Source organism: Acomys russatus, chromosome 19, assembly GCF_903995435.1.
Source record: "Acomys russatus chromosome 19, mAcoRus1.1, whole genome shotgun sequence".
NCBI lineage: Eukaryota > Metazoa > Chordata > Mammalia > Rodentia > Muridae > Acomys > Acomys russatus.
In genome coordinates, this window is record NC_067155.1 from 49,038,509 (window position 1) to 49,049,384 (window position 10,876).

Genomic DNA, 10,876 nt, shown 5'->3' on the forward strand with positions numbered 1-10,876 from the left:
CTTCTTGAGGTGAGCAGATAATCAGTGCCTGCTGCAGGATTTGAAGACCCTTCCAAAACATCAATCCTTCTCAATCTGAGGCAATAAAGTGTCCCAGTCTTCACGCTTGCTCCACTTAGTGCCAAGTGCACCCTTCATGTTGCCCATGGGGATGCATCTGTGCTGTTGGTGCTCCAAGTATCGTATGTGTATTCTCACAAAGAATAAGTCACTTGCGTGGCTATTTTAAAGTGTTAAGATTGTTCTAACAGCTTGTTCTTTGGGAATGAGGTCTTTTAAAGGAAATACTAGACATAGGTGGTGGGCTGAATAAGAACATACCAGATACACGAGAGGGATGATGCCAAGCTGGCTCTGTAGTGTACCAGAGATGTGCTCCTCCCCAGGTCACCGCACTGGCAGGATCACATCTCCTGTCTACTTTTACGAGTCTCTCCAAGCCAACTTAAGGTGAAAGACAGATCTGATCTAAGGTAGGGAGCCTGACTAGCAGGCCCTGTGGTGACAGCTCATGCCACAAGCACCAAGGCCTATAAGACCCACATTTTCCTTTTTGCGCCTACTGTCTGGCCATATGAACACTGAAGGAGGTGGGGGCAGCTCCTGGGCACCAGGACTGTGACGAAGAGAGTCTCTCCCCAGACGTCCCTAGCTCTGCCCTTGCTAGGGACCATACATACATACGAACCATCCATCCGTCCATCCATGCATGCGTGCATCCCTTGGGTTATTTATCTCTAATTTTCCCTCTAGAACTCAGACCCGCATTTCTCTCAGACATTTTCACAAGGCTAAAAGATGTCTCCTACCTGATCTTAACAATGTAAGTGTGCATTCATTCTCCTGTGGAAAGAGTTCGTCTTCATCGTGGACAGATCCTTCAGTGATCCGTCACAGCCCAGCACGTTCTGCTCTGTGGGGTCCTGGGCAGAGTTTGCAGCAGCTAGAGGAGAGCCAGAAGGGGCCTGTGGTAGTTTGAATGAGAATGGTCCCTAGACAGTCTGCTGTAAGAACGGTTTGGTTTTAGCCTCTGAGCCCCCAATCATTTTTTTTTTTTTTTTTTTTTTAAAGAACAGAGAATTGGAGTTGTTTAAAAGGGTCACACATCAGACCCCTCCTGACCACAAAGTAGAAACTCAACTTTTTGCCTTCCATTCCAAGTTTGAAAGGTCTTGTAGCAAGGTAACTTCTAGGTGATCTGACTCCCTCTTCTGGCCTCCCTGGGCACTGCATGCATGTGATACACAGCTGTGCAGGCAAAAGACCCATATACATAAAATTTAAAAGATGGGTCTTGGCATCAAGGACATCTAGGCAGAAGAGTGAGTCATGGGACACAGGAAGTTCTTCTAACAATAATACTGGCCAGGGGCAGGGCAGTAGCCAATAGGGTCTCTGTTTCTAAGCAAGCTCATTTTGAAATTCTGTGTGTACTTGAACTCTGGAGGTTATTTTTAAAATGCCGCCTTCTGAAGACCTCGGAGAATTGGTCAAGGTGGCTTCCAGGGGCCTGAGAAGGAGCTGGGTTGGATTGTGACCCTACCATGGCTGTTAACACTTCCATCACTTGCTGCAGTGGGTGGGAGACAGGTGTCAGTAGTTGGCAGAACACTGAGAAGCTGCCTCCTAATGGACACTCAGCGTAGAGCAGCCGGCAGGAAGACCCTTTGTCCCTCTCCCTCCAGAGCCTGCTTAATGGAACGCTTCCTGTCAGTGCAGAGCAATGCCATGCCATGAATTTCTCTTATCTTGGGCAGACAACTCACATTACAGTAATTTATATCAGTCCAGTCAGCACACCCATGACATCCCACAACCATTAGTGACTTCTTGTACCCCGTGAGAGGTTCATCCAGAGGACCCCATTTAGTGTGGTCTCTTCTTGTCTGTTCTGTCCTTTGTGCCTTCCAATGATCTGCCCAGAGGCTGAGATCAGCGAGCCAGCCCAGTGATCTCCGGACAGGAGGGATAAAGAACCCTGAGCAAAGATATTAACCATCCTTTTGCTCCAGTTGCTAGCACTATCTGCACCTATGGCTGGGCTTCACAGCAGAAAGAGCCAGGGAGAGGAGGAAGGAAGCTGGTTCTGAGAGCATTCCAAGTAGGCTGGGACCCCCTGGGTGGCTTTGACTAGACTGGTGTAATCTGGCTGAGGTTAGGCTCCCCCTATTGGCAGAAAGGGAAATCTAAAGTGTGAGGTTAGACTGCAGAGTGTGAAGCAGAGCAGAGCAGTTGTGGGGGCTGTGCCATGTCTGAAGGGGAGCCTGCAGCCCCAGAGGGAGTTTCTGGATGCACCACCAACTGTGGCCATGGAGCAGTGCCGTACAATCTGCTTACCAAACTGGACAGGGCTCAGGAAATGAACCCCACCTCCCACCCTAGGGGAGGGGTCAGGAACAGTGTTGGGCCCAGCGGCCTAGTCTGAAGAGAGCCAGAAATTTCTCTTCCCCAAGGGTGAAAAACTTGGCTTGACTGTCCAAATGAAGAGCTTTGAAAATAAGTCAGAACTTTACAGATGCAACTGCCAATTATAAATGGTAGAAGTTACTAACAGTCTCAGAAAGTGGTGGGCGTTTGTTGTTTTTTGGGGGGGGGTTGACTTGCTGTAGCCCAAGCTGGCCTGGACCCTCAGTGTGTAGCTTAGGTAGTCCTCCTGTTTCTGCCTTCAGGAACTCACCATACCCAGCTGTTTATGAGCTAGGGTATTATTAGTCTGTAGTCCAGACTGGTCAAGAGCCTGCTAGGTAGCCTACAGTGGTCTCCGGTTTTTTTGTTCGTATGTTTTTTGGTTTTTTTGGAGACAGGGTTTCTCTGTGTAGCCTTTGCTGTTCTGGACTCGCTTTGTAGACCAGGCTGGCCTCAAACTCACAGCAATCTGCCTGCCTCTGCCTCCCAAGTGCTGGGATTAAAGGTGTGCACCACCACCGCCTGCCTCCTAGGATGGTCTCTAATGGCCATCACACTCCTTCAGCCTTCCCAAGTTCAGAATTGCAGGTGAGGGCCGATGTCTCACCCATACCTGGTATTTAAGAAAAATATATTTGGCCAGGCGTGGTAGCACATGCCTTTAATCCCAGCACTTAGGAGGCAGAGGCAGGCGGTTCGCTGTGAGTTCAACACCAGCCTGGTCTACAAAGTGAGTCCAGGACAGCCAAGGCTACCCAGAGAAACCCTGTCTTGAAAAAAAAAAAAGAAAGAAAAAAAATATTTTTTTGCTTTTGTTTTTTTGAGACAGGGTTTCTCTGTGTAACAGGTCTGGCTGTCCTGGAACTCGCTCTGTAGTCCAGGTTGGCCTCAAACTCACAGAGATCCGCCTGCCTCCCAAGTGTTGGGGTTAAAGGCGTGAGTCGCCACGCCCAGCGTTATTCATTTTTTGAGACAGTCTCGCTGTGTAGCTCTGGCTTGCCTCGAACACCAGGCTGGCCTCAAATTCAGAGATCTACCTGCCTCTTTAAGTGTACCGCTATACTCAGCTATTTATTTTGTATATGTGTATTTGTGTGTTCTTGTATTCATGTCTGTGTAACACATGTGCAGTACTACAAGACTGCGTCAGATCCTTACAACGGAGTTACAGGTGGTTGTGAGCCAGCGTGTGTATACTGAAAACTGAACCAAGGTCCTCTCCAAGAGCAGCCAGTGCTCTTAACTGCTGAGCATCTCTCCAGTCTCATATCTGTTCTTTGTTTTTGTCTTTAATTTTATATGTATGGGTGCTTTGCCTGCACACGAGTCTACGTACCATGAGCGTGCAGTGCTCTAGGGCCCGAAGAGGGTGTTGGGACTGAAGTTGCAGTTGTAAGCGATCATGTGAGTGCTGGGAGTCGAACCCAGCTCGTCTGGAAGTTTCCTTTACCACTGAGGCATCTCTCTAGCTCCGTACTTGGTATTTTTAAGGAATAACAAGTCTACTTTATGAATGTTCAAAAGACATTTACAAGAATAAACATTTGAATCACAAATCTCATCTGTACACATTATACTGATGTTATCATTGCCATCAAACTGGTAAAGTCTTTATGTTAATGTCATATTTATGCAAATATGTTTTTATAGGTTCAGAGCAGGCTAATTACCCTTGGTGTATATGTGTGTCCTTCCATTAGTTCACGGTTGTCTATAATAGTGTGCCACTGCTGTTTGTATAAAGAACAGTTTGGTACACGCCTTTCATCCCAGCACTCAGGAGCCAGTGGCAGATGGATCTCTGAGTTCAAGGCCAGCTTGCTCTACGGAGTGAGTTTCAGGCCAGCCAGGGCTACACAGAGAAACCTTGTCTCATAAAACCAAAGTGGGGTAGGGGATAGTTTGGGGCATTGGACAGATGGTTCAGAGATGAAAAATGTATACTGCTCTTTCAGAGGACCTGAGTTGTACCCAGTACCCACATTCAGTGGCTCACATGCGCACACACCTAAAACATTTTAACACATAAATTCTTTTTACTTTTCTTCACAATTTACTCTTATGAAGCAAAGCCTGTCAAGCCCATCTCCTCTTTCTGAGCAAATTGAGCTCCAGCAAAATTACAAGCCATCTTAACTCAGTCCATTCCGACACAGAATATGAATTCATCTAGTTAAGATAGGAACTCTGCACGAAGACTCCTGCTGTGAGATTCAAAGCAGGGTGCTGTCACGTCAAAAGTAAACCTCTCCCATTGCTTCGCTGGAGTGCCATGCATATCCCCATCCCGTGTGTCTGTGTAGAAAAGTTTCTGTACTGCTCACCACCTGCTTCACACACACACACACACACACACACACACACACACACACACACACACACACACACACATACGGCGCTAAACCATTGCAATTTGCTTAAGGTTCCCGAAGATCCACTGTCTGGATAACCTGATTAAAGTTCCCATCTGACTAAGCAAAGCCTGTAAGACATTCCATTTTCAAAACCACACTCAGTCCCATATAGGGCACTCAGAGTCATACAATAAATAGCTCTTCAAAGACTGCAAGAGTTCTGAAATCCAGTTGAATATGTGAAAGGAGTGAAGTGCTTTGGTAAAGTTTTGACATATGGCTAAAAATCTGTGATTAAGAGCCGGGCGTGGTGGCGCACGCCTTTAATCCCAGCACTCGGGAGGCAGAGGCAGGCGGATCGCTGTGAGTTCGAGGCCAACCTGGTCTACAAAGTGAGTCCAGGATGGCCAAGGGTAACACAGAGAAACCCTGTCTCGAAAAACCAAAAAAAATCTGTGATTAAAGTACAGGTGCTCTGCATGTATGGGAACACCTAGAGGCTCTGGGCTAGGATGCTATTTACCCATTTCCCAAGTAGTTCAGCACTTTACAGCCCCTTCTGTGGCCTAGAGAGGCAGTGTGCAGACTTAGCAGTTAGATCACATTGGCCATTGTGTCTGGTTTCCCTGCAGAGAGGTGGTTCTTCAGGCTCCCTCTGAGAGTGACTAAAGAGCCTGGGGCACTCCTCCCTGTGACACTGCCTTAGAGCTGTGGGTTGGGAAGACACAGCAAGAAGGGAAATGGATGATAGTGACAGGCAGGGCCTTTGTTTTACCCACGTTAGTTAAAATATTTATTGGAGCTGAAGAGGTTAAGAACATTGGCTGCTTTGGCAGAGGACCAAGGTTCAGTACTCAGCATCCACAGGGTATCTCACAACCATCTGTAAGCCTAGATCCAGGGGATCTGGCACCCTCTCCTTGGTTGTATGGGCACCTGCTCCTGTGGCGTATACTCACACATACATATAAATAAAAATGAGTCTTAAAATAATTGTGTTAGAGCTGGAGAAATGGCCCATCTGTTAAGAGCACTGGCTGCTCTTCAAAGGACCCAGGTTCAATTCCCAGCACCCACATGGCAGCTCCCAAGTGTCTGTAACTCCAGTTCCAGAGATCTGACATCCTAACAGAGATGTACATGCAGGTAAAATGCCAATGTACATAAAATAAAAATAAATCATTTAAAAACTTCAAAAATTTGTGTTCATATTACTGCAAAACCAGATAATGATTTTTTAAAAAACTGAACTTGGAGTCACATTCACAATGCCAGCCGTTTCATATTCTACCGAGCAGCGTTTCAAAAGTCATGTTTTGGTTTCATGAATTGAAATCAGGAAAATTCTAACCCTGATTATAATACCCGGTGCTGTATTCAAAGCAGGAGTATAAAAGTCCAGGCATGTATCTGTCTTGGAAGTCGGTGTGCTGACAAAGGCAGAATCTCTCCCTTCCCTCTGGATGATATGGAATCAGCTGGCTGTAGTGATCATGCCTGTGGTCCCAACCCTCAGGAAGGCAAGGCAGGAGGATTGAAGTAAATTCAAGGTTGGTTTGGATTTCACAGTGAGTTCTAGACCAGCCTGGATTATAGAGTGAGTTCCTGTCATAAAACTCTAAATAGGAGCTGGAAAGATGGCTCAGCAGTTAAGAGCTGGCTGGCTGCTCTTCCAGAGGAACTGAGTTAAAGTCCCAGCACTCATGTGACAGCTCACAACCTCCTGTAACTCCAGCTTCAGGGGCTCTGATGCCCCCTTCCGGCCTCTCTGAGTACTGTGTGCACACATAAATACATACTGTATGCAATAAAATCTTACAAAAAGGTGAGTGCTCTAGGGCTGGGAGTAGTGGCTCATGCCTTTCATCCTAGCACTTGAGAGGCAGAGGCAGGCAGATTGCTGTGAGCTGGAGGCCAGCCTGGTCTACAAAGTGAGTCTAGGACAGCCAAGGCTACACAGAGAAACCCTGTCTCAAAAAAAAAAAAAAAAAAAAAAATCTAAAAAAGGTGAGTGCTCTAAAGATCCTGTGATACCTACCATCACTTCTAGAATCTGTGCTAGCCCCATAGTGCCATTAAAATTAGCAATTGATTCACATTCTGTGTAGGTTTTTCTTCTTTGGTATAGGATCATATGTAGCCAAAACTCACCTCAAACTCTGAGGATGACCCTGAACTTCTGTCCTCACCCAAGCAGTGTGTTTTTTCTTGGCATCTTCAAGATCTGTGTGGATCTGGATGGTCCTTCAATAGTGCACGTGGATGTCAGCCTCTACTATTCTTGGGTGGTGGCCTACCAGAGGAAGCTAGGTCAACTGAGGCACCCCCTTGAAGGGAATTTGAGTCCTCTCTGCTTCCCAGAAGTGATCTAAGTAGTTGGCCCAAAGGAACCAAAAGGAAACCTCCAGACTTCAAGTGCTTTGTCAGCAAAATGACCGAAGGCCGGACTCCTCACATCCTGCTCCATGTTTAGCAGAAAAGCCAGCATAGCTTTCACTCAGGGACCTCTGCAAAGATGTGGAGCTTGACATGGGTGCATCTCTGTGAGTCACTGGTTCTCATCCAGCCCCATGCTGTCTGGCTTGAGCTGGGACCTTGCAACCCCCAAGCTTGAAGGTCCTGCTACATTTTCCCATCTACTCTAGCCAAGATGCACGGTTTTGGGTTGTTTGTTTTGTTTTGCAACTGTCAAAATGACTCACTGGAAGAAGCAGACACTGGACTATCGTTCTGAGATTTCTTTTGTTTTTAAATTGCTTCCCCTGAAGAGAGAGAGCCCCAAAGGAGAGCAAATGTTTTGTTGGAAAGTACACAGATTGAAGACAAAGAGATGGACATTGGGGGATGGGTTTGTTTGTTTGTTTTTTGATGGGCACTTCTCGGGACTCCAGGCTGGGGAGAGGGAGGCTAGACCAGTCTTGAATATACACAAAGGGAGGCACTGTGGCTCGCTGGCCCTTATTCAAGTGGTTTTGAATGAATAAGAGAAGATGGATTCATTATGGGAAAGGATTTCTTTCCAAGAAATTAAGAAACAATAGACCCCGTGCTGAGGAAGAAGGGTGCCTAATGGGACACAGCTTCACCTGCTCCCAGTGTGTACCAGACTTTGCACTGATGCTTTGTTTGCTTCCAAAACTTAGTGTTGACTTCACAACTCCTGCAGCTTTTACCTGGTGACTGTGGGTGGGAATTACTACCCCGGGAAGCAGCAGAAGATAGTGGGTGTAGACTCATTTGCATATTGTTATGGTTTTGATGTGACATGTCCCCCACAGATTCATGGGTTCAAACACTTGGTCTCCAGCTGATGGCACTGTTTTGGGGACACTGCAGAAACTTTGGAATGTCAGGCTTGGCCTTGAGGGTGATAGCCAGGTCCTACAGCCCTACTGTCCACTCCTGGTCTGGCCTTATATCAGGTAGCTGCCACGCCCCCCCCCCCTGCTATGAAGCTACCCACTTCTAGACCCTCTGTGACAGGATCTACAGTCATCTGGGAGCCTCCGGGACTGTGGTGGATTATTTAGCTACTGGGCAGGTCCTTGGTGGGGAGGGTATGTTGATTAGGTTAATTAAGATGGGAAGACCCATCCACTGTGGGTGGTGTCAGTCCCTGGGCTAAGATACTGATTCACTTGGAAGATGACCTGGGTTTGGTTCCCAACACCCACATGGCAGCTCACAATCACCTGTAAGTCCAGTTCTAGGGGATCTAATGCCCTCTTACTGGACTCCAGAGGTACATATACATGTAGGCTAACACTTGGACACATAAAATTAAATCTTCTAAAACAAGGAGAAAGCTAGCTTCCGGATATGACCAGCTGCTTTGCTCTCCTGCAACTTGACTTTCCTTCCATTCTAGACTGCAGTGGAACTATGTATGAGCCACAGGAAACCCTTTTTCCCTTGAGTTACTTTGGCTTGTCATCGCAGCACCAGGAAAGGATCTCTAGCACCTTCCCCACCATAATGTGCTGTCCCCAAAGCTGTGAGCCAAAATGTAGTCCCTCACATCTTAAGTTGTGTGTGTCAGGTATTCAGTCACTGCAGTGAGGGCTGGTAACCAACACCTGTGGTCCCCTTCTTTCTATAATTATCTGCTCAGGTCTTCTCATGAGCCAGTTGCCATGACATTTTCAAAAAGGAAACAGTCCTAAATTCTGGTAGTCTAGTTGGAGGCTGTGGGAGATGGGCCTTCAGCAAGCAATGGATGAGATCAAAGTACACGTCACAGAATGGTTAGTAGTTAAAAGGGGGACTTCCGGGGACATAGGGACTGTGGTCCAGCCTGGGTGTTGGTTGCTTCAGTTTCCCTTCCTGAGGGAAGAGTTCACCAGGCAGAGAGAAGATCCAACATTCTAGGTCTGTTTGAAGGACAAAGTGAATGGGTGTGGTTAGGAAACAGATGGGAGCATCAGAGAGCTGAACAGGTGACACTTGGGGACAGTGTGGCTGCCAAGTCACCAAGATGTTCTTTCTGTAGTCTGTTCCAGCTCCAGACAGCTGACTATAGGAAAAAGCAAGTCCACAGTGAGATCCCATCTCGCCCCAGCTGGAAGGGCTAAGTAAGGACTATCAAGAAAACAAGCGCTGGTGACGATGTGGGAGCGGGGACCCTTACACACGGTTGGAGGGATCTGCTAGGGGAGTCAGTCTGGACTTCCTCACAGAGAACTGCAAGCAGATTTGGAGTTTGCTGATGGGAATAGCTTCAAGTGCTTGAGGCAGGACACTGCCCTTTGAGGGACAGGCTCATGCGTTGAAGTGAACTTAGTAAGGAGTCCCAAAGTCTCCAACTTCTGAAGCTCTGAGTCCACGGTAAGGACTCCACACTGCCCTTCATAGCCATCTATCTGCCTGACAGCAGTCCTTCCATATAAAAGGGTGAAGCCAGGCCGAGGGGTTCCTACCTAAGCAATGCCCTGAGCTATTCCTCACCCACACCTTGGGTACTAGTAAAGACTGTTTACCTCAACCCTGAATGTGTAACTCTGTATTCAGTAGGGAGAACACACACACACGCAGCCAGCACAGCCTGTGCTTTGCTGAGTGCTTTGCTGGGGAAACCTCCCTTACTGTTCTGCACAGTGGTTACAGAGAACAAGACATCCCCAGGTGAGGGCGGGGGCAGGATCATGGCTTCTACTTCCACCAATCATCTTATCAACAGCCCTCCTCCCTGCCGAAGAACCCCCAGGCCTTTGTGGCTGATGAATCACCAGTTAGCCTACTGCAACTTCTGAGAACTGCTTTCTGAGGGCCTCCCTCCACGATTACGTCCTCGGTACTACATGGTCCTTAATTACTTTCCCATCGATTTCTCTCCCCGGGAGCCAGTTGCAGCTAAGGTGAAACTCAAGGCTGATGGAAAATTCGATGCATTTCGCACACCTCATCCCGACTAAGGACTCAAATAGATAAGAAAGTGCTGCCTTCGGGGTACTTAGGCTAAGTAATGGAAAAGTCTGGAAGTCTGATCAAAGTCAAGAAGTGCTGATCACAGCCAAAGATTTCAAGATGTTGGTCAGGAAATGCAACTGGAGCCTTCGCGTTGGGAACATTAAGGAGGCTATACAAAGTCTCAGCATGGGGCTGGCATGGTGGTGCACACATTGTCCAAGGATGCTGGCTCTTTGGTAGGCTTATCCTTAGGGGATAGGAGAAGATACCTTGCACACCCTCACATTCTAAGTCCTGCGGGAACTAGGTCAAAATCGCCCTGAAAGACTTGCTCTGTGCCCTCTTCTCTAGATGGTGTGTGTGGCTTAGAACTCTAGATGGTGTGTGGGCTTAGCCCCCAGAGATGCATGTGTTGAAGGCTAGGTCCCCAGCAGGTGGCGCTATTGAGAGGCAATTGCACCACAAAGGTACTAAGTCATCAGGGCCTAGCCCAGTGAGTAAGCTCAGAGCTGAATGGCCTACAAGGAGGATGTGTGCCCATGGGGGTGGTATCTTTGAGAGACTTTATTTTATCCCGGGATCCTGCATCTCTGCTTTTGTCTACCACAAGGCATGCAGGCTGTCACATGCACCTGGTGCCATGAACAGCACCCCGACCCCCATGCCCCAGTGGTGGAGCCCACTGAACTCTGGATAAATGTCTCTGAAAC